Genomic DNA, 26,486 nt, shown 5'->3' on the forward strand with positions numbered 1-26,486 from the left:
GTTCTAATCATTTGCTTGTAGGTTCTTTTGGTTTCTTTCTGTAGAGAACAATGTCAACTGCAAATAGGATGACTTTCCTTTTTGCTTTCCTGTTTACCATTCTCCTTCTTGCCCAACAAAGGCTCTAGCTAAAGCTTTCAGTGGCAGATTCAGTAAGAGTGGCAAGATCGAATATCCTTGTCTAGTTCCAGATTGAAAACAAAATGCATTAAGATTTCCTTCACTGAGACCCAGCACGATGGCATAGTGGCTAACTCTTCACCTTGCACATGCCTGAATCCCATATGGACACAGGTTCAATGTCCCAGCTTCCACTTCCCATCCAGCTCCCTACTTGTGGCTTGGGAAAACAATTGAACATAGTCCAAAGCCTTAGGACCCTGCACCTGCATGGGAGACCTGAAGGAAGTTCCTGGCTCCTGGCTTCAGATGGACTCAGCTGTGGCTGTTGCAGCCACTTGGGGAGTAAACTAGCAGATGGAAGATCTTTCTGTCTCTCCTCCTCTCTGTAAATTGGCCTTTCCAATAGAATAAATATAAAAACTTTTTTTCTTCGCTCATATGATGTTGGCTGTATGTCTGTTATATAGAACTTCAATTATATTGAGGTGCATTCCCTCTCTAATTTGTACAAAGTTTTAATCATGAATAGCTATTGCATTTATCATATGCTTCTACATTTTTATCTTTCGTCTTATTGATTGGTTTGCTGTGTTTATTGGTTTGAATATGTTGAAGTGCATCTGAATTGCTGGGACAAATCCCACTTGACAGTGACGTATGATCATTTCTTTTGATGTATTTTTGGGGTATAATTTGCTGATGTTTTCTTGAGAATTTTCATGTTGATGTTAGCTAGGGAGATTGGTTTATAGTTTTGTTTTGTTTTTGTTGCTGTGTCCATGTCTGGTTTAGAGAAGGGGTTTGGAAGATTCCCTCCCATTCAGTTGTTTTGGAATAATTAGAAAGAACCGTTTCAATTATTCCTTAAAATTTTGATTGGATTTACCAGTGAAATCCTTTGACATTAGGCTTTTCTTTTTTGGAAGATTTTTGGCTATAGGTTCAATCTAATTATTTACTGTTATTGGTCTGTTCAGATATTCTATATCTTCGTAGTTTTATCTTGATAAGATGTATGTATGTAACCAAAATCTACCATCTGTTTTAGGTTTTCCGATTTGTTGGCAATCTAGTTGCTTGTATCACTCACTAGTTATCTTTTGAATTTTGTAGTACCAGTTGTAATATCTATTTTTCATCTCTGTATTTATTTAAATCTTCTTATTCTTATTTAACTAAGGAATTCATTTTACCACTCGAAGAAAACAAAACTCTTCATTTTGCGTTGCTTTTCTGGTTTCTTTTCCAGTTATTTGTCCTCTAGCCTTTGTTATTTTCTACTAACTTTACATTTGTTTTGTTATTATTTTTTAAATCCCTCATAGTTTTCAGGTTATTTCATATCTATTTTTTATGTAGACTTTATTTCTAAATTTCTATTTTAGTGCTGCTTTGCTGTATCTCATAAGTTTTAATGCTGTGTTTAACACTCACTTGCTTCAAAAAATTAAAAAATTTCCCTCAATTTCTTCAACAACCAATTACTGAATCACAAATATATTGTTCACTTTCCATGTATTTATATAATTTCTAAAGTTCCCTTTGTCATCTATTTCTGGTTCCATTGTACTGCGCTCATAAAATACATACATATAATGTAAAGTCTTTGAGATTTGCTGAGACTTGTTTTGTGGCCTAGTGTGTGGTCTGTCTGAAAGAATATTCCATGCTCCAGAAGCGGGGCATCTGGCAGGGCCGGGATCTCCTGGCCTGGGTCCTTGGCCAGCCTGTGCGGTGGGTACCAGGTCCATGGCCCCTGGGAGCGAGGAGGGAAGTCCAGCAGGGATTAGTCCAGCAGGAAGCTAGCCCAGGACTTTGGGTCCACCTGCAAGAACTGATCCTCCTCAGCGGAAAAGACGGAGTAGTGGACAGCTGGCCCAGGTCCACGTGGCGGATAAGGCAGCCCATTGAGCCCCGCAGGGGACATCAGCACCCTGCCCGAGGAAGGAGGGCTGGGCGAATGGAGACTCTAAGGTCGATTATATCAGCCAATGGACATTTAAAATATTCCCTCACCCTTGGATCGGCGAGACTGACATTTTAGAACTATTGAAACCACCTTGGCAGAACCCTCAGAGCATGTGCCACGTTGGGACCTCTCCCCAGCCTCTCCCTTTGCCCATGTTCCTGTGCTTACTGCGAAAACACGTGGAATCAGAGAGAGAAGTTGTGAACCATGCTTTCTGGGTCTCTTTGATCTGAGACAGAATAATCAAAAAGGAAAACAAGTAAACATTGAGCACCTCGGAGGAAGTCAATTATAGAGTGCAAATCAGGTGCGGCTTCTCAACTGATCTGATGATTTCTCTTTAGCTTTACAAAAATATTTACTTAGTAGAGACACATGCAGAGCAAGGCACGGCTTTGTAGTGGTTTTTCCAACTCTCGTTGCTTGATACGGTAGCCACAGTAAGGTGTGTTTTTTCTGCATGTTCATTCTGACTATTTGAAAACAATAGCAGAACAGAAGCCCCCCTTTCTTCCTTTGCCCATGGCACCCGCCTGTTCCCTTCTCCTTCCCCTCTCTCTTATGTGCTGCGTCACCTACTTTACAATCATTGGGGAGGGGGCTCAGACTTTCTCAGGTTTAGCTAGGATGAGGAGAAACAGCTGATGTGACACATGGGCCATTGGGCTTCCATGGTGAAGCCAGGGGGTCACTCGTTGCGTTGGTGGCGAAGAGCCCGCAGTCTGCATGGAGTTCCGTGCCTCAGACAGGCCAGAAGACGGGATACTGATGTTAATGCTGAGTTGGAATCTTGCCGCTCCCACTTGACTAGTCTTGCGTTTCAGTAGATGGCACACAAATACACTTGTTAAATTTCCAGGCTTGGTAAATCCCCCAAATGCTCTTTTCCTTTTGCCTTTGGCCAGCATGCGCTGCAAATGTATTTTTCTTTCGTTCTAACAATCGCAAGCTGGCTGCCTGCTGAGCCAAAGCTGGCCCTCAGATGTGTTTGACTTGCACTACACAGTTCAAAGTTTTTTTAAAAAAAAGTTGTCAAATTAAAATACATGGAGATGCTATAAGTTCCTTCCTTCCTTCCTTCCTTCCTTCCTTCCTTCCTTCCTTCCTTCCTTCCTTCCTTCCTTCCTTCCTTCCTTCCTTCCTTCCTTCAGATTTATTTATTTCTATTGCAAAGTCAAATATACAGACAGGAGGAGAGACAGAAAGGAAGATCTTTCATCTGATGATTCACTCTCCAAGCGACCACAACGGCTGGAGCTGAGCCAATGCAAAACCAGGAGCCAGGAGCTCTTTCAGGTCTCCTATGCGGGTGCAGGGTCCCAAGGCTTTGGGCTGTCCTCGACTGCTTTCCCAGGCCACCAACAGGGGGAGCTGGATGGGAAGCAGGGCCGCTGGGATTAGAACCAGCGTACATATGGGATCCCGGCTCATTCAAGGTGAGGATTTTAGCCGCTAGGCCACCGCTCTGGGACGGTCATCTTTCTTTAAGCAACCAATGCAACAAGGAGAGGTCAGCTCATGCCATGGCCGGGACTGGTCATTCACTGCCTGGCTGAGTTGGTCAGCATGCTCTCCGTAAGCACCGTGTACAAGTACAGCATTAACAGGGTTGGAGAGGAGGTGGGGAGCAATTGAGAAAATAAGAAATAGACAAGACGAAGAGTACAAAAGCAGGCAGCTGCTTCGATCTTTTATTGAACTGTTTGGGGAGTCCAATTACAGCAGTTGATGTGGCACAAACATCGATAGTTCCCTATGGATGTTAGCCAGCCAGTGGTTGACGATCAAGAAGGACCAGTGTGACCCAAGTACAAAAGTTGGTACGTGAGTGTCTCAAGGATATCATGGAGCACACGGTCCTATGGCCTTGGACTGCGACCCTTGCCTGGAGGACTCAACCTTGGGCTCGTGCTTTTGGCCACTCGCAGACCATGGCCGGCAGAGTTTGACCTCAGTCCCCTGAACCAGCAGTCTGTGAGCTTAAGATTCCTGACAGTCCGTTCTGCTATTCCTTATCAAGTCACACTGCTATTTTTTTGTAAACTGCTTGTAGCACTGCACCCCAGAGTTCTGGGAGGTGAAGAAAAGTTTGGACGGCTCTGATACATTACTTAGATGTCTCCAGTATTCTTTCCTTGCCATTATTTCCGTACCAGCATATCATGTATTATGCTGATCTTACTGTCCCTTAGACAAAGCCACTCTGAAAAAAATGTGAAAAAGAGGCTGTGGTTCCTCATTGTGTCCGCTAGATGGCAGTATGAGACTGATATTATCTCAGCTCTTCACCATTCCAGTTGTTTTTGAAATACTAATTACACTATTTTCAGCAAGGATAATTTTTTTCCCAATATATTACAATATTTTTCAATAATGTCAAATTTGACAGAAAGCAGGTAGGGTCTATAAACTTGCAGTTTTCAAAGAACAAAATGACACAGCTTCTTGGCACTTCCTTAGTTGATGATTGGAAATGGACCATACTGCAGAGTCTAATTGTCCTGATCGCAAGGGCTGGTCGCTTGGACTCTGTGTGTGCGCGTGCCTTCAGCTACCGCGTCTGCAGGGCACGCTGTCCACCGTGAGAGCCGAAGGGGCGCAATGCCTTTGTTTTGGGACAATGAATGTCACCAGCGTGGGGAGCTGGGGGAACAGCACACAGCATGTACTACAAGCCGGAGGCTCTGAGCGCGATCCCAGTACGCAAGTAGACAAATGTGAACTGCGCATTTGCCTCATACATAAACAGAGCAAGAGCTGCATGAGAAGTTGTGTGTGTTAATTAGATTAATGGTTCGAGAACAAATCCATTTCAGAGAAGCTAATTAAATATTTCATTTTGAGTTATTTTGTGTAATTTACTTTGGTATGCGGCAGACAAATATTAAGTACTCAATTTTATCTTCAAGCACAACCCACTAATATTTCACTGCTTTAATTTTTGGGTTCTGGTGCTTTGGGTTTTGAAAGTATCTTCTTTGCAGCGTTGGTTAATGCACTTGATGGCTGAGTGTGAGACAGGAGCCCTGCAGTTGTCCTTTTTTAAAGGCCTCATCAATAGCATTGTGGGCCAATCTAAGCAGGATTTAGACTTTCTTGTTTACGTCGCAAGATGTTGGAGTGCAGAGGACTCCGTGGACCCTCGCATCTGAAGTTCAAAGGCTACAGGTGCCCTGTGAATGGCTCCTCTCGCTTCTGCTTGAACTCACTCATGGAGAGCGATGGTGTGGGTTTCGTGGACTTGGGGATGTTCCCCCCGAGGCCCAGGGCTGAGTGAGCCCAGAGGGACCAGGTGAGCTGTAAGGTGACTGCCAGCCAGGCGGGCAGGTTATGCCTACTGTCTCGGTCCTGCCCAACCGCGCCCTCTAGGGACAACGGCTTCATCAGGAATGTGCCGCCTATGATTCCAGTGCACTCCTTCCGGCTCCACTTTGAACCCACCCCCCACTTCCAACAAAGTCCCCCAAGTCCTGGGCCACGACTCCTCCCCACTCCTCCCCATTCTCCAATCTGGAATCCCAGGGATATGCTTGTTTATCTTCTCCACAGCCTTCTAGGGATTTGTGGCTTCTGGTTTAGACTGGACAACATCCACATTAGTGCTATTACTTGACCATTCTCCCTGGCACTTGCCCTTTAGCACAAGCCAGGTCTTACCCTGCAGAGCCACAGCCCAGGCTCACGTCCAGGTCCCATTTCACCCTGACGAGGGAGGCGCCAAACCTGGCACTCCCAATGGCCTCCCGGCCTCCTTCCTACCACCCACATCTCCCTCCGCCAGGGACCACACTGACACTGCACAACCTTCCCCAAGCCTTCACCAACTCAGCTCTGTCTCCAGGACCGAATTTTCCCCTGCATTTACTGCCAGTTCCTGAAAGTAATCTGAAAGATTCCCCAGATGGGTTGGAGCCTTGCTGGATTTATTCTGGTGTTCAGAGGCTTCACTGCTGCATAAATGCAAGCGAAGTTACAGCAAACAAGTGTCTACTTTCTCAGGAGCATTAAGAATTCTGTCGGTGGCAGCTGGCACGGTGAGTGGGTTAAGCCACGACCTTCATTCCATGTTGCCATGCAGGTTTAAGTCCTGGCCTGTCTGCCCATGGTCCACCTTCTGTTGCACACCCTGGAGGCAGAGACGATGCCTCAAGTGTGTGGGTCGCTTGGGAGGTCTGAATGAACTTCCTGGCTCCAGGGTTTGGCTCTTTTGGGAATTTGGGAAGTGAACCCAGGGCTTGGAGTTCCGAGTCTGTCTTTCTCTCTGTCATTCTGCTTTCGTATGGTGAATGAATGAATGAATGAATAAAACTTTGGAATTATGATACCCCTTCATATTCTAACAAAAATCTCACGTCAAGCCACCTGCTATATGCAGCATGTACATTCAGCACTGAAGCCTTTGGCTCATGGGATCCTATTACAAGAAGTCTTAGGTTTGTATTTCTACCTCGGGACAGTGCCGTCCCGCTTCAGGGCTGGGGTCCCTGTGTCCACCTGCTCTTCTGCCAAAATGCACACGGTGTACTAGGATGGGCAGAGGCTGGGGGGCTTACGGGAACAGGAAGGGAGGGGCAGAGGGCTGAGTTGGGTGTGAAAATGCCTTCAATATAGACTAAAACATTCTTAAAGAAAGAATAGATGTTTTCTGAGAAGATGGGATGAAGAATGGTGTTCCAGGGAGAGGAATCGGTGCACACATGTGGACACAAAGCCAGTGTCTACACGGTCCTGTCGTTGCTTGCTGATCCTTTCTTTACTTCAAGGTACAATTCACTCCCGCCTTATTCCTTAAACTATTTATTTTTATTGGAAATATAGAGATTTATAGAGAGAAGGAGAGACAGAGGGAAAGATCTCCCATCCACTGATTCCCTCCTCAAGTGGCCACAGCAGACAGAACTGAGCTGATCTGAAGCCAGGAATCAGGAGCTTCTTCTGGGTCTCCCACGTCGGTGCAAGGTCCCAAGGCTTTGGATCGTCCTTGACTGCTTTCCCAGGCCACAAGCAGCGAGCTGAAAGAGAAGTGCCACAGCCGGGACATGAACTGGCACTCACATGGGATCCTGGTGCTTGTAAAGAGAGGCTCAGCTAATTCAGCCATCACACTGGGCCCCTTAAATTGTACTTTGAAGCTTTTCACCGACACAGGCACTGCACATACTGGATGAGGTGCAGGATGACAGTTTAACCCACAGACACAATGATCAGATCCGTAATCAGCTCATGAACTCAGAAATCCGCATGTCACCTATCAGCTTGGGCATCTTGGGTTCTTCATAGGGCAGAACATTTCAAAATCCTTACCAGCCGTTTGAAATATCCAGGTAGTTATCCCCCGTCTAGTTAGCCTTGTATGTGCTATGGAACACTGTGCTTGGAACATCAGAAGTTATGTCTCCTGTCCCACTGGACCCCTCTCCCCATTAACCATTCTCTCTCTGCTCCCCTCAAAGAGCCTTCCCCAGTGACCTCAGGCCGCAGGGCCCGCTGCTGTGGTTGTCCGCCTCGTTCTTACAGGCCCCTGCAGCAGGCACGCACACTTTCCTGTGCCCACGGGCCAGGCCTGTGCCCAATGTCTCAAGCCCGATATCTCCCAGGGAGGATCCAGGATGAGAGCAGTCACAATGTCCAAGGTGCTGGCTCTTCTCTGCTTCGTTCTTCCACGGAATGTGCAAGGGGGAGAAGCGCTTGTATGTCGTGGAAGACAGGGAAGTTTGCTTAAACATTTCCCTGTGTTTTCAGCATATAAAGTGTTGTTTTCCCGTGAAATGGGGCTTTTAATATTTTATAAGTTTTAGGGAATAGTGCACACTCTCAACTTGGCATTGTTTGGGCTCAGTTCAAAGGCTTGTCTGAATATTGCGAAAGCAGAGCTGTCTCCTCCACTCCAGGTCCCCTGACAGGCGCTGTGCCTTCACGCACACGTTCCTCTCCAGGAGAGCTCTCCCCAATCCCACGCTCCTTCAGCCTCCAGCATGGCCTTTTCACACACCAGAAGGCCAGCTGATCTGTATTCCTCCTGTATTGTCACCAATAGAGACACCCTCATTATGAAATAAAATTTGAAAGTGCCTCCCAGTGGTGTCATTGCTTTGACTGAAATCAATTATGCTTGCCTTCCTACATCGTAATCAGTGATAGATGGCGAGGGGGATTTGAGGGACCCAGGGGGCTTCGGCACTTGGCTTGTTAAGTAGAGGCACAATGAGGCAGCCATCGATCATCCTGGAAGGCACGAGGCCAGCTTGTACCCTGGTCAGGATGAGGCCCCTGCTGGCTCAGAGTTGACAGGCGGTGACTGGAAGAGGGGAGTCGGAGGAGTCAGAGAAAATCCCGTTTCTTTCATCCTGACATGCCTTTCAGGAAAGCATTTGTGATGTGTGAGTGCCTGGATGTGAAGACCAGTCATCTTAGCAGGAAAATCCTGACTTCCATACCGCCTGCCTACCGCACGCACTACAGGCGTGAGTACAGAACAACCCACCCATCGCTGTCTGCTTGGCCACATCGTACTGAGGCACAGTCCTGTGGATGGACCGCTGCTGAAGCCCTTTCTGGATCTCTCTTTAGCCTCAAAGAGCTGTCACCTTCTCCTGCTGGGACCACCTTTCTTCTCTCACTGCTCTCCTGTTTCCTGCTGGGAGAAGGAACTGGATGAAGCCAGGGCTGGATGCTTGGGATTCTAATATGGTTTCTGTCCCTGGTGTCCTGGATGTCCTTAAATAAGCCACCAATATAGCCGGGGGAGGAGGGTAGCTGGAGTGAGGACAGTCGGCAAGCATCTCCTTTGGATTGATCAAAGCACATTTGGCCCAAAATCAGAGTGGATGATGGTATGTCTCTTTCCCTAAGAGAATGGAATTAGAGAAATTTGGGGCTAAATGTAGCTTCAAGCAGTAGGATATTTGAAAACTTTCTTGTGGTTTTTCTCCAATCGGGCCCAGGAAGAGGCTGATGGGTAGGTTGGGCACTGAGCTGTCCTCTGGTTCTGTGGTGGCTCAGGCACCTGGTGGTGATGGAGGCCAGGGAGCCTCCTGCTGAGAATGCAGGAACACACCTTATTGTGCCAGAATGCAGGAACACGCCTTATTGTGCCAGAATGGGACCTAAAAAGGCAATAGTTCGTAGTTTGAATCTAGTTGCTCTTCCTCATCCCTCCTCCAAAAAAATCTTACTAGCTCCTAATTTTATTTTAGAAACAGATGACCTTTGAAGAATCAGACTTGGCAAACAACAAGTCTTCTGTGGAATCACTTGATTTTTAGCAATGCATTAGCATAATGAATTTGGGAAGGATTCCAGAAAGGGACCGTTGTTAAAGAGCTAGAATTTCTCCTTGCTTCTTGCAGGATATCCTTTTTTATATCCTCAGTTTGCCAATAGGTCAGAGATCATGGAATTATTGGTAGAATGTATACATTAACTCATTACCCCTAAGTTGCTGTTTCTCCAATGACTGCCAAACTTTGTCCTCTCTGCTGTGTGTATATCAATAATCTACACAAAAAGTGACACTGGTATTCACATGAGCATCTGCCCAATGTGAGCAAATCATGTGTCAAGGTTCTGTAATTATTCTCTTGTGAGTTCTTTTGCATCATCTTTTCGTCTCCTTTATAAAAAGGCAACCTGTTTCATTATGACCCATCATTTGCCTTTGTATCTGAATATAGCATGTATTTCTTAGGTGGCAGAGTTTTGGAAGATTACTTTTTACAATATGGCTTGGCAAATGTTTTACAAATATTTTAAATTATAGGATAATTTATTTACTCAAAAAAGGTTTCAGAGAGAAAGGGAGCTCTTATCCAGTGATTCAGTGCCCCCGCTCCTCAAAACATTACTCACAATAGCTGGGACTGTGATTGAGGATTGGTTGAGGGTGAAGTCAGAAGCTGGGAGCTCAGCCTGAGCCTCCTATGTGGTGTCAGGGACCCAAGTATTTCAGCCAGCACCTGTCTCCAATCACAGTATGCATTAGCAGAAATCTGGAACTTGGAGTAGAGTCAAGACTTGAACCCAGACTCTCCCCTATAGGGTGTCGGTAACCCAGATGTCGTCCTAACCACTAGATCAAAGGCTTGCCTTGAAATGATAGGATCTGAGTATAAACCAGTGACTGGGTCTAACTCTCCAGTGGATGTCCATGGGCAAATTACTTATGAATACTGCCTTCACTTTCATTGTTGGCTCCTTAGTGTCCAATCAGAGTCTATTTTTAAAGATTTATATATCTGTAATGGAAATGCAGATTTATAGAGAAGGAGAGTCAGAGAGGAAGATTTTCCATCTGCTGCTTCTTTCCCCAAGTAGCCACAATAGTTGAAGCTGAGCTGATCTGAAGGCAAGATTCAGGAGTTTCTTCTGGGTCTCCCACATAGGTGCAGGGTCCCAAGGCTTTGGGCCATCCTCTACTGCTTTCCTAGGGCCACATGCAGGGAGCTAGAAGGGAAGTGGAGCAGCCGGGTTACAAGCTGGCATCCATATGTGATCCTGGAGTGTGCAAGTTGAGGACTTTAGGCACCAGGCTGCTGTACCCAGCCCCAGAGTCTATTTCTTACTTATCTATCATCTGTTTACAGGGCTAGTTGTCATTTTTTATACAAATCAGCCTCCTTTAACCTTGGTCAAATGTGGCTGAAGAAGAAACTGGTAGTGTGTGCGCAAAGGGAGAAATTAAAAGTGGGGCACAAAGAATTAATCTTCGCTGGCTGCCAGCTCTGAGACAGAGGTTGTGCATTGATTATTGCATTTCTATTTTCATGGTGACCCTGTAAACTGGATATCACACATGAGTGGTGAGACTTCCTCAGACCTACGAATGGCAGGGTGAGATGACACACTCAGACATGGAGTTGGAACAGGAATATGAGGACTCGGTAGATGAGGGCAGCTGAGAGAGACAAGGTTCAGTTGAAGATGATACATTTCACTCAGTAATGAGCCATTAGTTAAAACACATGGAAGAACATACATTTGCCTGTCATACACAGATAGGCAAGATTAATCTCAGAACCCAGGTGGAAAGTGAGGGCTGCAGCTCACGATAAGACAATGCCTACAGAACACTGGTGTGTTCTATGGCTCACGGAGGAGCTGACAGTGCAAGCTGTAGGCCCATCTCGGGCACAATGACTCACTTGTCCCAGAGGCTCGAGGTGCTGCCCATGATCCACTCTAAGGTACTCCTCCAACTGCATGATTGAGGCTCATGGGTAACCCTGCTTCTGCCCTACAAAACACAGCTCAGCTGGGGTTGGTTTTCCCATCATGGCCTCCTTCCTTGGAGCCTTGGAGCATCCAGGTCTTCCAGGAAGCCTTGTTTGATTGTTTCCCAAGACACAGTTCCAATTTACTTCCTACTCTGCTAGAAGTGTGGCTAAACCATACCCAGGCAGAACCTAGATGGCACGCATGTGTGATGGGTGAAAGGTGCATTCTGGCTGCAGGCTTTGGACACCTCCCTGTAAAATCCCTGAGTGGTTTTATCAACAAACTAAATGCTCAATGAACATTTTGATGGAACATTTTGATGGAAGAGTGAATGAAGGAAGGAGAGAAGGAGTTCCATCAGTTAGCATAACGTTGACTGTAATACCAAAGGGATATTTCTCTAAGGTCCAAACTACAAAGCCGTTTCCCATTGATGTAGGCCATGCAGTCACCATGCTTCAGCACACCGTACTGGTGTGCCAGATGTGTAGCAGTAGTCCAATCTGTCCCATACCCCATTCAGCTCTCTACATGTCAATGAGTATTAAAGCTTTGTTCCATCTAACCAGCTCCACTATGCAGCCCACACAGATGCTGTTGGGTGTCTGTCTAGACACCCCAGCCCCTGTCCTAGTTTTCGTGCCCTCCCATGGAAGTGGTAACCCAAGAGGAATGAGCCCACTATTCCTCTCCCAGGCCTCTCCCATTCCCGGATTATGCACTCTCCAGGTAGTTCTGTGATTTGACTTGACAGAATTAGACCCCAGTGCCAGCTTCTGCCAGCTTCTACTGTGGCTGAGCCCAAACAACCCTCACCCACTCTAATTTTGTTTGCACCAATAGGAATAATCAGCCCAGCCTGGCCTTTCCCTGATCTAGTCCACATGAGGCACCCAGGTGTTGTAACCCTGCTTAGTCTGGTTTGCCCCCATCCCAGCTCACACTTTCCAGTGGGAGTAGCTATCCAGCAAGGGAACACCCCCATAATCCCCCTGCTAGCTCCACCCTCTCCCTTCCTAGTTCTCATGTGTGCTGGTTGGGCACTGCAGTCACATCCAGTACAGGCAACCTCAACTTGGTATTCCGTATTGTGCACTGGTTTTTGTTGCGACCGAACTTGGCTTGACCCACACTGTTCTGGTGCTCAGATTTGCCAGTGATGATGTGAAGTGATTCAGCCTGGTCTGCCCCCGACCCATGCCAAATGTATGCCAGTGGGTAACTTTCCATGGCCTGTTCTGAGCTATTTCCTTCCATGCTTCTTGCACTTACCTGCCGGGTCTGTGATCATGAGGATTTTGACCTTTCACTCACTGAATTTCCCTTCTATGTGGTCAACTTTCCCTTCCCCTCACAAAAACAAGCCTACGCTGGTTGATTTTGTTTGCCTGTGCAGAAGAGCCTGTTACTTGAGGCAGAGATTCTTTTAGAAATAAATTGGAAATTAGTCTCAAAGATTCCTCTGTAGCCAGCAGCTTTTTATCTTGATCATTTGTTCAGCCGCGAAGGGAAGTAGGCTCCTGCTGAACTGAGTGTTGGTGTAAGTGCATTTTGTTTAGGCAAGGAAAACTGCATTTATCTCCCAATTGAATATGGCTGTGAAGATCCAAGGTCCTGTGCACGTTCCCCAACTAGATGACATCCCTGTACAAACCAAATGCACTTAGAACTGAGTTGGACTTAGACACCTGGATGTTAGATTCAAAAAGTGTGCATTGACATCCAAACTCAAAGCAGATCTGTACAACTGAACTACCCCCGACCCCAACACCATCCCATGCAGCATAACAGCAAATCCCTCTTGTTTGACCCATACAATCCATGCTTCTCAGGAATGGCTGGGACCCAGCTCTAACAAATTCTACTAGCCTGTGGGGGAGGCATCCAAAGTGATGGAAAGCAGAGCAGACCTGGGGATGTGTCTGATGAGTTCGAGAATGTGGTGGCCTTGTGAGCATAAGCTCACTTGGTCTCCGGAGCTTCACTCACTTGCCTCATCTGTCAGAGCTGCCTCATAACCCATCCTCCTCTCATGCGGGAGTTGAAGATTAATTAAGGAGTGATCACAAATTACTTGGCATTCCTTGGAGGACATGCATTCTATCAGTGTGAAGAATTGTTCTTCTTGAGCAATTCAGCAGACTCAGAGCCAGAATGACTTGGGAGAAGAAACTGGAGCACCTGCTGTGTTCTTCCTGGGTGGAAAGATTGAGGGCCTCAAGGGCGTCCTGTTTGTCGTGTTTGCTCTTTCATCGCTATAAAACAAAGCTTTCTCCCTGATCCAAATGCCTGCCCCACTGATGGCCTTTCTCTCTCCAGGTGATGGAAAGAAAGCTGGTCTGGGCTAGGAATGGGCAGTTGTTCAGAGTAGTGGTTCCCAGAGATGATTCTCAGAGTGTCAGGCTCGCTGGGTACACACAATTGGAAGGGTTTCAGGGCTGTCTAAGTTTGGCAGAAAACCCCATTCCTTCCCCTTCTTTTCAGAGATCAATCATCCACTGGCAAGGGATGTGATTTCCCAAAATTATTTCATAACTTGGTATATTTTTTTGAAATTGTAGTCCTTGTGCTCTGCAGCTGTGGACTCCTTTAGAGTGTGGCATGGGTGCTTGTCATTTGTAAGTGAGATTTGTTTCTGGGACAGGTCTGGCAAATGGTTGTGTAATTGGCAGAATGTGGTAGAAATGATGTGATACCAGTTCTGAGTAAAGAGGTTTGCAGCCTGGGTAATGCGTCAGGAAACTTGGCCATCTGATATATTTTAGTGATCATGGACACGTGAGGGAACAGGTGTGTCCTGATCATTGTGAGCAAATATATGGCTGTTGCTTTGTTACTAGACCTTGAGTGTTTTATTGTTTTGTTTTGCCACATATTAATGATATAATTGTTCCATCATTTTTTTCCTTTTCAATAAGAGATTCCTTTTAATAATTTCAGATCTATCAAGTGGAATTGTAAAGTGGTGGTGCAACTACCGTCTGCCACTTTGGACAGATTGCCTCCGATTCACTGCGTTCGACTCTCGCCCTTTTGTCTATCCTCTTCTGTATTACAAGGAAGAAGCAAGGACTTACACAACACTGTTCTTTTCCTGCATTGTTGCTGACGATGTTCAGCAAACTGGATGTATTTGAGTGAGATGCAGCAAGCAGAGGAGAAGGTGAGGGGTCTTTGTGGGCAGACGTGTGGGCAGGCAGCCAGCGTGGGTTTGTAGTGGCTTCTGGCGCAGCACCTAGGAGCCAGTCCTTTGGGGGCTACAGGCTGTTTGCCCAAGGTCCTGGCACTTCATGGATTCTTAGACAGCAGCTGCTCACCGACCTCTGCTCCCCTCCTCTTTGCTTGGAGCATGAAAGCATGTGGTGGGAGACCCTTCCAAACAGACCAGGAATTAGAATTCCAAGGCCATCATAACCAGGGAACTAGCGAGTGTCTGTAATCGATGACCCTACTGAGCCAGGCTTCAGCTGAGGGCTCTGCTCCTCTGTTACTTAGGAGCTGTGGTTAGGGACTGGTGACATCAGGGGTGTTTGCAGCTGTCACTCTCTGAATGCCAGGGATCCATGTGCTTGGTCAGCATGTGAATTTTTAAAGGATGGGGTTTTGATGGTTAAGTCAGGTGCTTTCAAAATACCTCATTTGGCTCTCTTCACTTTCCTCTCAAATGTGCCTCATTAGTTCATCTCCACAAGTTATCGGTCACCTTCAGAGCACCTCTGTTTTGGTCCCTCTCCTCTCTGATCTTCATGTTTTCTGCACGATTTGCTCCTGTTGCAAAAATTGTTTTTAATAAGCAACAACATTTGACGCCGGTGAATTTGAACACAATCGTTTTGGTATTTCCCAGGGAGCTACTTTTGAAATCAACAAACAAATCAAAATGTTTCATTCCCCAGCAAGGATCCCAAAGGAATGCATCGCCACTCACAGGCAAAAGGGGAAGGACAGAGATGAAAACCCAACCCACCACCTCCACTTGCTTGGCAGGTGCTGCTTCAGTGTGGGGGCATCCCACAAGGCATGACGGCTGGATTGAAAATGAAGAATCAGAAGCCTGATCGAGTGTCTTGACATTCTCAATTTATTGTTCGTTTTCTTGTAAAGAGACACAGGGTACTGTGCTTTTTTTTTTTTTTTAAATTCAGGAAATATCTACAAGCAAGAGGAAGATGGTCTCTGCGGAGATACCAATGGACGGTTCAAATCAATGCCTGACCTTTGACTGACCTTCATAATATATAGTAACTTTTTGAGTAAAATGCATTCACGTTTATTCTAATATAGCACAAATATTTCCTCTTCCCTGGCAGGGTTGTGGTGAGGGTGAGAATGAACACATGTCCAGGAAATAGCTTATTCTTAGGTGGAACAAAGTGTAGAAAATGTTGTGAATCTTCTTGATCACCCTAGTCTTATGGAAGTTGAGATCTTAAAATGTGTGAAACTTCTGCTGTTGTGGGATTGGATGAGACCCTGGACTAGCCAGAGAGGAGAAAATATGAGAACCGGCTCCACTTGACAGTGAATGCGATTTTTTTTTTCAGCTACTGTTTTTCCAATGATGTGCTCCTGAAAGATTGACTTGCTGATATTTTTATGTGAAATCTAAATGTTTATTCAGTTAGTGCTAAGAACAGGGGAGGGTTTGGGCTGCAGCGTTTTGGTGCACTCATTTATTTCATCTTTCTTATCTGCTTTCGTTCTTCATCCAGATGTTAGACATCCAATGTACTTTGTAGGGCAAACATTGTAGAATAATATTTGAAGATAATAGCTAAGGCTTTTCTTGCTGTTCCCATTTTTGTTTGGGCTAGTGTGTATGTGAGTGTGTGTGTGTGTGTGTGTGTGTGTGTGTGTGTGTGTGTGTTTCCCCAAAATATTCATTGCTTATAGGGAAAAAGTGAGATGAACAAAAAACTGAGATGTGATCGAATGGTTTTCCCACCAAGTTTCTCAATGGACTTTTAGAGAAAGCCTAGATACAGCTGACTTGGCATCCTGTGCTTTTTACAGTTAGAGCTTTGCTGTAATTGTTGCTTTGGACAAAGGGTGTTTGGGACCTGAGTTTGACACAAACCTTGGAGGCTGGCCTGTGGTGTTTTTCATGTCGCGGTCACAGCTCTCTGATGCTCTTTCTTGTAACAAGTGAAACTTCAGACAGGCATGGTTAGGATGCCATTTGTGACACTTGCATCTCCCATCAGAGTGCCTGCATTTGAATCCCAGGGACATTCCCACTTCAGTTGAAGCACACCCTGGGAAGCAGCTCAAGGACTTGGGTGTCCGCCATGAAACAGAGCTCTGTGTCTCCTGATTTTGGCCTGGTGCAGCGTGGATGTTGCAAGCACAACGCAAAGTGATCTAGTGGGTGGAAGTTCTCTGACCTTGTCTCTATACTTTAAGTGGGGAAGACTGTTCACATGAGCGGAACTGGAGCTTAATTCTCCTACCCTTGAGTAGGGGCTAGATTTATTGACTTTCTCTAACAAATGAAACGGAACACGGTGAAAGTGACAGGAAGTAGCCTCAATTGCAGTGTTCAAAAAGACTGTGGCTTTCAGGTTGGGAACCTTCTCTCCTTCCCTCTTGTGTTGCTTGCCCTGGAGAAGCCAGGCGCCACATCTTGAGGCAGCCTATGAAGAGCTGTATGGGAGTAAGTTTGGAAGCAGATCTTCTGAGGCCTGCCAATAGACTTGAAAGCAGATCCTCCACCAGTCGGGCCTTGAGATAACTGCAGCCAGGCCAACAACAGATTGACGGCAACCTGGTGAAACATGGAGGCAGATATGCCCAGCCAAGGCAGGCAGGAATCCTGGCACACAGACTGTGAGAAAACAAATGGCTGTTCAACGACTTGCTAAGCTGTGGGTAAGTTGCTATACAGCAGTAGGTAACTAGTGCAGTTGGTCAATACACAATGACGTTGGATCAATTTGCTTATCCTAAGAGGTTTAATGACCTGATGGTTTATTGGAGGGAGAGAATAAGAAGAAACAATGCACCAAGTATCAAGGCAATGGAGTCTCTCCATCTTGGGACATGGGGCAAAGGTTCATGGGGTTGATGGCAACTCCCAGTGAATATAAGAAACTCTTCTAAGCAGAGAGGACTTAAATTTTTCTTCATAAGGAGCTGAACATTTCCTGAAGAAGAAAAGAGTAACTGGTATGTTGAAATAACAACAGGAATCTGACATAGCTGGTGTGTCTAGGGCAGAGTTGGCGAATGTTTCCTGTTAAGATTCATAGAATGGGGCCTGGCACGGTGGCCTAGCGGGTGAAGTTCTTGCCTTGAATGCACTGGGATCCCATATGGGAGTCAGTTCTGATCCTGGCAGCTCCACTTCCCATCCAGCTTCCTTCTTGTGGCCTGGGAAAGCAGTTGAGGACAGCTCAATGCCTTGGTATCCTGCACCAGCATGGGAGACCTGGAGGAAGCTCCTGGCTCCTGGCTTAAGACTGACGCAGCATCAGCTGTTGTGCTCACTTTGGGAGTGAATCATTGGATGGAAGATCTTCCTCTCTGTCTCTCCTCCTCTCCGTATATCTGACTTTGCAATAAAAATAAATTTAAAAAAAAAGATTCACAGAAGTGATTTAGGTTAGTGGGTCTTACTGTCTATACTCTGCCACTGTAAAGGGAAAGCAGCTGTGGGAGTAATGTGTTTCAGTAAAAAACTTATAAAAGACAGTGGGTCAGATCGGACTCCTGGCCATGATCAGCTAACCTGTTACATGATAGGAACTCAAATCTATGAGTCTCTAACAGACCCAAGAGAAGTGAGAAGGCATGAAGGCAGGCAGCTGGGCCAGGAGTGGGAGTGTAGTATCTCTACAGGGATCCAGAAGGCTGAGGTACACCCACCTGCAGAGTGGGTCTTGGACATTTCAGCTGCCTGCCTCCAAAGCAGGTGGAGAACAGGCTCACTGGGACTTATGTCTCAATGCACAGCAGCAAGGATGATTGTACAGGCCAGGGATTCTTTCAAGACCCAAATCCCTCTCTGGGGAGTTGGCAGGTTTAGGGGCTGTATCACAGAGAGTCTCCCAAAATCATTGAGTTTAAATCACAAAGTCACTGAGTTTCTGTAAGCCCGCAGATGTTTTTGCTTCCCTCTGTCACTTTCAAGTGAAGTTTCAAAAGCTGTTATGAGGAAAGCAAGCAAACAACATTTTTTTGCATACCTGAGCATCAGGATTATGTAAAGTTTTCATTTTGAGGGAGATCCAGATTTTGGAATTTGGGAAAATCAAAGGTTCAGAGTACTTGAGTGAAAGCAACATTTCCTGCAGCCCGGAGAGGCAGAATTTGCTGTGACCAATGCTGGATGAAAAGGTGCATTTCCTTCTTCCAAAGCAGGAAGAAGGGTCCTGCTAAAGACAGACAGACAGGAGGCTTTCTCCTTTTTTCCATGGTCTCTCTTTCTTCTTGACATGGTGTTTTATATTTGCTCTTTTAATGTTCTAAAGCAAAGAAGCAATACAATTTGCATTATTAGCATGACCTTCGTCGTTTATTTTTATTGTGTTTTGCCACATGTACATGCAAATAGGAGCGTATTTAAGGCATAGGTGGAATTGCTCCAATTATACAACTTGTATTTCATAGGTGGATGTCCACATTTCGTTGGTCCTCTCCCGAACAGTGGAAATGCACCCCAAATGCATTTGCTTTTGTTTACTTCTTAGCATACACACGTTCTCCCAGAGCTCGCTGCTTTTGCCTTGTTGATGAGTGAAAAGGGGTAGAAAGAGGATTAGGATTCTCTGCCTTCCCAGTCAGCAGCAGAGATTGCCTGACACAGTCAGGTAGCATGAGAAAGGGAGACCAGAAGGGGTTTCTGGATTCATTCACCAGGACCGTCAGTGAGGAGCATCGCAGGCTGGGAGTTCATACAACAAACTGCAGTGTCTCAACAGTTCTGGAGGCTGGAAGACCAAGATCAAGTGTTGGCAGTTCTTGGTTCCTCTGCAGGTACAGGGAAGGATCTTTCAGGTGTAAATGTTGGCTTTGGGGAGTTTACTGGCTTGGGGCAGCCTAATTCCAATCATCACATAGTATTCTTCCTGTCAGGTGCTCTAATTTACCCTTTTTATAAGGACACCTGTCATGACCTTATCCTAATGTAATTTAGCCCAGCAAGTATCTGCAAAGAACCTACGTCTGAATAGAGTCACATTCAAAGGTAGGCAAGAACACAGTTCAAGCCCTTTCATGTTCTTTGGCTGTTCATGATCTTACAATGTCATGTTTGTACAGAGTGTGACATCTCAGGGCTGTCAATGCTGGTGGACTCATTCGCAGAAGTGACCTTCTGAGGTCCTGCAGACCTTGCATCCACTGGAATTCTGTCTTCACAGGGGGCCATGAATACAACATGCAGGAACAAAGGCAGATTGCACATTGCAGGTTCCATTGTTCCATCGGACTCTCCTTACAAAATCCAGCTTCATAGACAGCATTACTGATACTTTCAAAATGGCAACAGTTGAGCATAAAAACAAGCATGGGATTCTTCTAAACCCCTGGCCCTGTGTGTATGCAGCTACACAAACCTAGCTCTGCCCAGCACTCCAGCCCACGTCTCTAACCTGGACACCATGCTCTGATTCTTAGAACCATGATAATCAAATTCAATCATGGAATACTTTAGTTCAAAGGAAATAAAATGCCTCTCCTGATACTCTGAAAAGAAAGGCAGGACTGGAGGCCAGAATCTTTGGTTCATTGCTTGCATTCCCATGTCAACTTGCTCTCACTTGGGCGGCTTCCCATTTTCCAAGAGTTAGCTGAGAGGACAAGCCTTACTTCTTACTCAGAGGACAAGCAGAGCTTTCAGAGTGTTTCAGACAGTCCTGGATGTGTGTACAAAGGGGCCTAGCCGTCGTCCTAGGTGGAACCTGCAGCAGGGTATGAAAAATATGACTTGAGTTCAAGGAAATCAGACAAGAAACAAAGCTACGTGTTAGCAGAATTCAAATTTTCCTACTTATCACCTGGAGAAAATCTTCAAACTTCTGGGGGAGCTGGTGAGAGAGCCAGAGGACAACCTTCTCACAAAGGACTCGTATCTCAGAGCTGGCTTCAGGTAATATGTTCCAACTGTGGGACTGTCTTTAGGGTTTCCCTGATGTTCTTGGCTCTTTCATGTAGAAGTTATTTTGCTGTGTAATGGGTAATCCCAAGTGTGATAGCTTAAAAAAACAGGCATCTATTTAGCTCGTAAATCTGTGGTAACTTTGACTGGGCTCAGCTGGCCCTATTTGTTTTGTTCAAGCACTTGTGGCCCCTGATTAGTGCTTGCTGGCTTATGAAGGATTCAAGTGGTTTGTGCATGAGTGTGTCTCCACGTGATCTTAACTTTCTACAGGCTAGATAGGCCGTTTTCCTACGATGGCAGCAGGGCTCAGGTGCAACAAACATTGAAGCAGTGAGAACTGTTGAGGCCTGGGACAGGAACTTGCCTGATGTCCTTTCTGTCATATTCTATTGATCACAGCAGATCACAAGGACAGCTCAGCTTTTGAGCAGCGGGCAGTGGGCAGTTGGCCTCTCCCTCTCTATGGGAAGAGTCTCTAAGTGGTGTGGTCATTTTGTAAGGTTACCCTCAGACACCGATCTCTGAGCACCTTGTGCTTTTCATTCACATTCCTTAATTTTTGCCTATCTCTGGTCCCACTTCCTTTTCATCTTTCTTTGATTCCAGGGCTCTTTGTTCAGGATGCATTATGGGAAAGAGCTTCTTTTGAAAATAGTTTTTGCCAGATGCCAGACAACAGAGGAAGGAGTACTCATCCATTACTCTGAGCTGTTCCTTAAAGAGAAAGTTCTGGGCTTCCTTGAACTCTGCCTGAAATCTCGGTTGTAGGACTTGCCCAGGAAGTGTGCTGAAAGCAGATTCATGAGGGAGGCACAGATTTTCTATTTTCTGGAAGGAATCTAAGCAACTGAGGATTTTCAAGGTTTTCCAATGTTTGTGTGTATATACATTGATGATCTTATGTAATTGATTAGGACACAAAGGGTCAAGGATTATAGGAAAGTGGGTAATACCATTGTTTCCACACTAATATTTTTTTTTTCTGTATCTGGGATAAGGGGAGAAACAAAAGGAAAAGCCCCACCCAGCCTCCCAGGTCCCCAATGTGAGGCATGCTCTGAGAGTTCTGTTCAAGCAGTTTTGATAGTTCAACAGTTCTAAATTGTTACCAGTCTCGCTGTTCCAAGCATGATGAAATCTATTCAAAATCCACTTGCTGACATTGTCTCTTCATGGTTGGGGTTCAGACATCAGCAATTCAGTTGGAGGGATCCCCAAAGAAACATCATCTAAGGTGATCCCAGACCTGATTCTTGTGTGTACTTGCCAGTACAGGGTCCGGCACAGGCCGTCACCCCAATCAGCTATGCACATGCTGGTCATTGCAATTGCTGGGTCAGTTCTGTTTCTAGCCCTGTCTTCCATGCAAACCAATGGGTGTTATAGTCCAGCCCAATGTTTCTTTTGATTAGCTGGGATTTGGACACACACTTAGCTCAAGTGGGCAGGGGAAGTATTTCACTCGTAGGATGGACTATGCCTGACTTGTTTCTCTGTCCCTGCAGTGCCTTGTGCTTACCATGGAGTGTGAGCTTCCCAGCCTGTTCAATTGGGTTAATGACACTATGGTTCCCACCATATGGTGCATGTGTCTGAAACATTAGTCTTCCTGGAAGCCCCACAGGTTAGAAATGCACATTCTCAGGCCGTACCTCAAGCCCACCCATGAAAGACATGGGCATAGCTTGCAGTAGGGTGCCTAGGGCCATGTGGTTGATTCCAAGTACACACATAGATGAGGAGGGATTGCCCAGATCCCCCTGGCATGGGTGTGCTCCCTCCAGGCTTGCCCTGCATGCTCTGTGGCGGTGTCTTTATGGCTGCTGAGTTCTTCCACGGGGCTGGCCCTGCTATCCTCCTCACCTGTACTGACACATGCACAGCATGTTGCTACTCTCCTTTCTCAACTTGGGCAGGGCATCTGCCCTCACTCACCAGGCAAGGTCTCCACACTCAGAGCAAAGTGCTGGCTCCTGCTGCATGAATAGATCTTTTAAGTTGGAGTCGAGATTTTCCTCCTCTTTCCTGAGGAGCTTAGAAAACTCCTTGCCTTACGTGAAGTGCTAAGGACTTTGGAATGAAAAGGAAATTGGCCTGAGGGGTCACCATGCCCACAGAGTTTCAAATGCACACTGCATCCTTACCATCAGAGTCTATACCTCGGGTGTCTGCGCATGCTCAGCCAGCGTATCGTGTTCCTGTTCCTTGAAGCCAAGTTTTACTTCATGGTGGTTTCCTGGAAAGCCCTTCTTCCACAAAGAGGAGCACAGTGAGTCCTTGTCAGCCAGACTGGGTGCTGCAGTTTTGTTTCACTGGGCCAGGAGGTCAGTGGGGCAGGAAGGGGATGTGCAAAGCACCTTGGTCTGAGTGGGAGGATTTTCATGTTCCAGCCTGAGATAGGTCAGAGACTTGAACAAGTTGCTTCATCTCTTATCTGTGAAATGGGACATATATTTGGATTAGCCCCCAAAACATGTTGGAACAGACTCATAAAATAAGTTTGCCTCAAACAGAAGTTGGAAATACCTGCAGAGAAAATAGGAATTTCTGAGAAAACCTGAGCAGAGATGTCCCTGGAATTAGACAATCAGAATATTCAATTAGACACTGAGAGTTTGCACTGTCTGCGGAGGCCTGAAGAAGATGGAGTCAAGTGTTCTTTCTCATTCTCTGAGGCAGAAGAAGGAAGGGCTAGGAGCGAATGGCGATATGAAGGCAGGGTTTGGGCAAGTCCAGCGGGCTATAAGGGCAAGCGTGGTTTTCAGCTCTTATCTACTGCGATCGCTCTTCCCACTGCTGTGCACCTGACATTAAAGTCTCCTAAGCCCCTGCACACGGTGGCCCTCCTTCCTTGGAAGAGGCAGAAGATACTCAAAAAGTCCACTCTCCCCTCTTGTCTACCCTGCAGCACTGACAGGGCCAGGCCCTATGAAACAGCTATACTGGAACCGCATCATTCATGCAACTGAAACTTTTGCATTAAAACAAAAACAGTTATGTTTCACAAAATATGTCTATAAGCAAATGAAAAGATACCCCACAACCAGAAAGACACAAAGAATTAATATGCAGAATACATAAATTTTTAAAAAGGCAAAAGGTTAGTCAGAATGAGCAAAACGATTAGGAGACAGTTTGCTGAAGGATTAACTCTACTACGAATAAGTGCATAAAGTTTTAACCTCATTGATAACAGGAAACACAAAGTGAGCTAAGATGAGATGCTGGCTTACATTGTCATGTTGGCAAAAAATTAGCAACCTGATAATGCCAAATTTTGGTTAAGATGTGTGGTAATACCTTATCCATGGCTATTGTAATGAAATATTTTGAAACATTCCTCATGCTGAAGATCTATACACATTATTATTCAGAATTATGCATGCATATCCTAGATGAACTTCCATAGGTAAGTTACATGCACATTTACACATATATACTCATACATATATGCACACATCTATGTATGCAACACATATACCTCTTACACATGCACACACAAAAATATACATGTCAGGAGACATGAAAAATGATCACAACAATTGTCTGTAACAGTAAACTATTGAAAATTTCCCCAGGTCTATCTAGAGGAGACATCAATTGTGCCGTCTATAATGGAATTTCATGTGGCAGTGAAAAGGAATGAACTAGACCACATGAATCAATATGGATTAATTCCACAAACAAAATATTGATCAAAGAAAGCAATTTGCAACTGAATATTTGCAGTACACATGCATGCAAGAATCCTAGGAGCATAAGGACTTCTCTCTTTCTTAATGAGAGCAAAAGAGAGGAAAACTGAAATGAGGTAAGTGATAAATTCTTCAAGGATGGAGGTTTTTTTCTGAGAGACCAAAATGGGGGAGGACTGGAGAAGGGCACTACAGATGGATTTAGGTACGTTGACAATGCATTAACTTTTGGATTGGGCCATGAGTCCTGTAGTATTTGCTGTGTTATCATTTAGTTTGCCTTGTGTATCTTTAACAATACAAAATAAATTCAACAGTGCAGTACTATGTAGTACTGACTCAATCAGGAACCCTTCCTCAGGAACTAATCAGAACTGAACTAATGCCATGGGATAATTCCATCTTCCTTTGCCAGACACTCATTTCCCACACTTGCCTTATATATAAGGAGAGAACAGTAACCAATGTTCAGACCTAAGAAGAAATGTGCTGGAGTGAAGGAAGTGGTTTGGGAAAGCTTTTGTTTTTCTGATGAATTTCATTAGCTCTTGCCCCTTCTCTCCTTTCATGGTCATTGCCAGGAGTGTGTGATACTTGGATCGTGGCAGCCACCTTGCAGTCATGAGGCTACAAGTTAAAGGGCAGAGCCAGTGTTCTGAAGATTGTGGGAGTAAAGGGTAGTCAGGTTTCTGTCGCTGATGACACAGTGGAGCCCTGGAGTGAGCCCTGGAACCAGAGTCCCCAGATTGTTTATAAGTAGATAATAATTGTCTGAATGGCTTCAGGTATTGGTGGTGTGGCTTTCTGCTACTTGGGGTGAACAACCTTTCTGATACAAAATTGATTCTTTCAGACTTACTATTGGGTTTGTAGCTTTAGGAAAATGCAAACACCAAGTACCTTGTTTGCCTCAAATACCCTTCTTCCCTCCATATACAGGATCCCCTCTCTTTCTGGTGATAGAGAATCTTATCCCTAAGTGCTTCTTTGAAGTGAGTTCTTCTTTACACCTTGCTAAAGTTCCCAAGGCAACGCCTGCCTTTTGTGAGGTGCCAAAATGTTCTCTCCCTGGTTCCACTACAGCCCTTCCTGCATAACATGTACCCACCATGAGTCCCTGCATTACAGGTGCCATACATTTTCATGTCTGGGTTTCTAAAGGTTGGTAAGGTGCTGGGCATGTCATGGGTACCTAACAGCAGCAGGTAGGATGAGTGATGCCTGAACAATCAGGTAGTGAAGTGGGTGGTGAGCAAGAAAGGGCTGGGGGAAGAGATCATTGAACGGCGTTTCCATAAATGAACACTGCAAAAAGAACTCTTTTCTTAACAGCTCTTAATGCAATATTACATCAGTCACAGTTACATTTACAAATGATTTCATGTGTTCGATAGAATCACATTTAAGCTCTCCAGCCTATTTAAATCCTGGTTTCCTTCCATTTCCCCATCCTAATCAGGTTTAAGTGACAACTGCTAAAGATCTGTTTTGTAAGGAGATAAATGAATGCAGAGGTGATCCTGGGCTTTTACAAAGTGGTTGCTCTACCAGAGCTTGAACTGTGGAAGTGTGGGCAATGTTTATTATTAGACAGACACTTCTGTGTGCTAAAAAACACAGAGCAATAGCGAATGCATTATTTAATTCAGATGAGTTAAACATTTGCTCCAGTGCAAATGTTTTGAGCAGTAGCTCTTGAGAATTGAATAGTGATTGCATGAAGTATTTTTTCTGGCTTCAGAAAGGCTTTTAATATTTTCTTTTTGTTAGTACTGTGTGTGTGTGTGTGTGTGTGTAAGGAGGATCGGTAAAGATGAACAAGGGGCAAGGATCATCAATATGCACAATAACATCTGCATTAATTTTTTATGCTCCCAGGGTGCTGGGGCCATTAGCTGGTGGACATATAAAGGAGAACATGCCTTAGTTGAGAGAAGATTTTAGCTGCAGCAGAAATAGACTGAGACAGAAACCCAGTTTAGAGCAGACTTGCAATCTGCAGAGGGTCATTTTAAAAACCTTATTTATGCAAATGTGGGTGAATGATAAGCATAGCAACATTTCATCTGGTGCTCATTATTTACTGAGCATGTGCATGCTCAGGGCTTGACATAGTGAAATTCACAAAAGCCAGAGGATAGCTCCTATTCTTCTGCTATTTCCACCTTGCAAAAAAGAAAACAGACTTAGACTGCAATAGGGATCGCAGAACCAGTGAGGAAAGGAGGTGCCCAATTTCCTGGGAACTGGATATGACTATTGTTTTGTGGGTGTGGAGAATGTTGGCTCTCCTTCCTGTGGGCAAAGTTCTAGAAGGGAGGAGGCTGCCTGTATCAAAAGTCCATACCACAACTTCTGCTGGCCAAAAGTTGATACTAGAGTAGGA

The sequence above is a fragment of the Ochotona curzoniae genome, unplaced genomic scaffold (genome assembly GCF_017591425.1).
Source record: "Ochotona curzoniae isolate NIBS_2020 unplaced genomic scaffold, NIBS_Ocur_1.0 scaffold_4505, whole genome shotgun sequence".
In the NCBI taxonomy this organism is placed as follows: Eukaryota; Metazoa; Chordata; class Mammalia; order Lagomorpha; family Ochotonidae; genus Ochotona; species Ochotona curzoniae.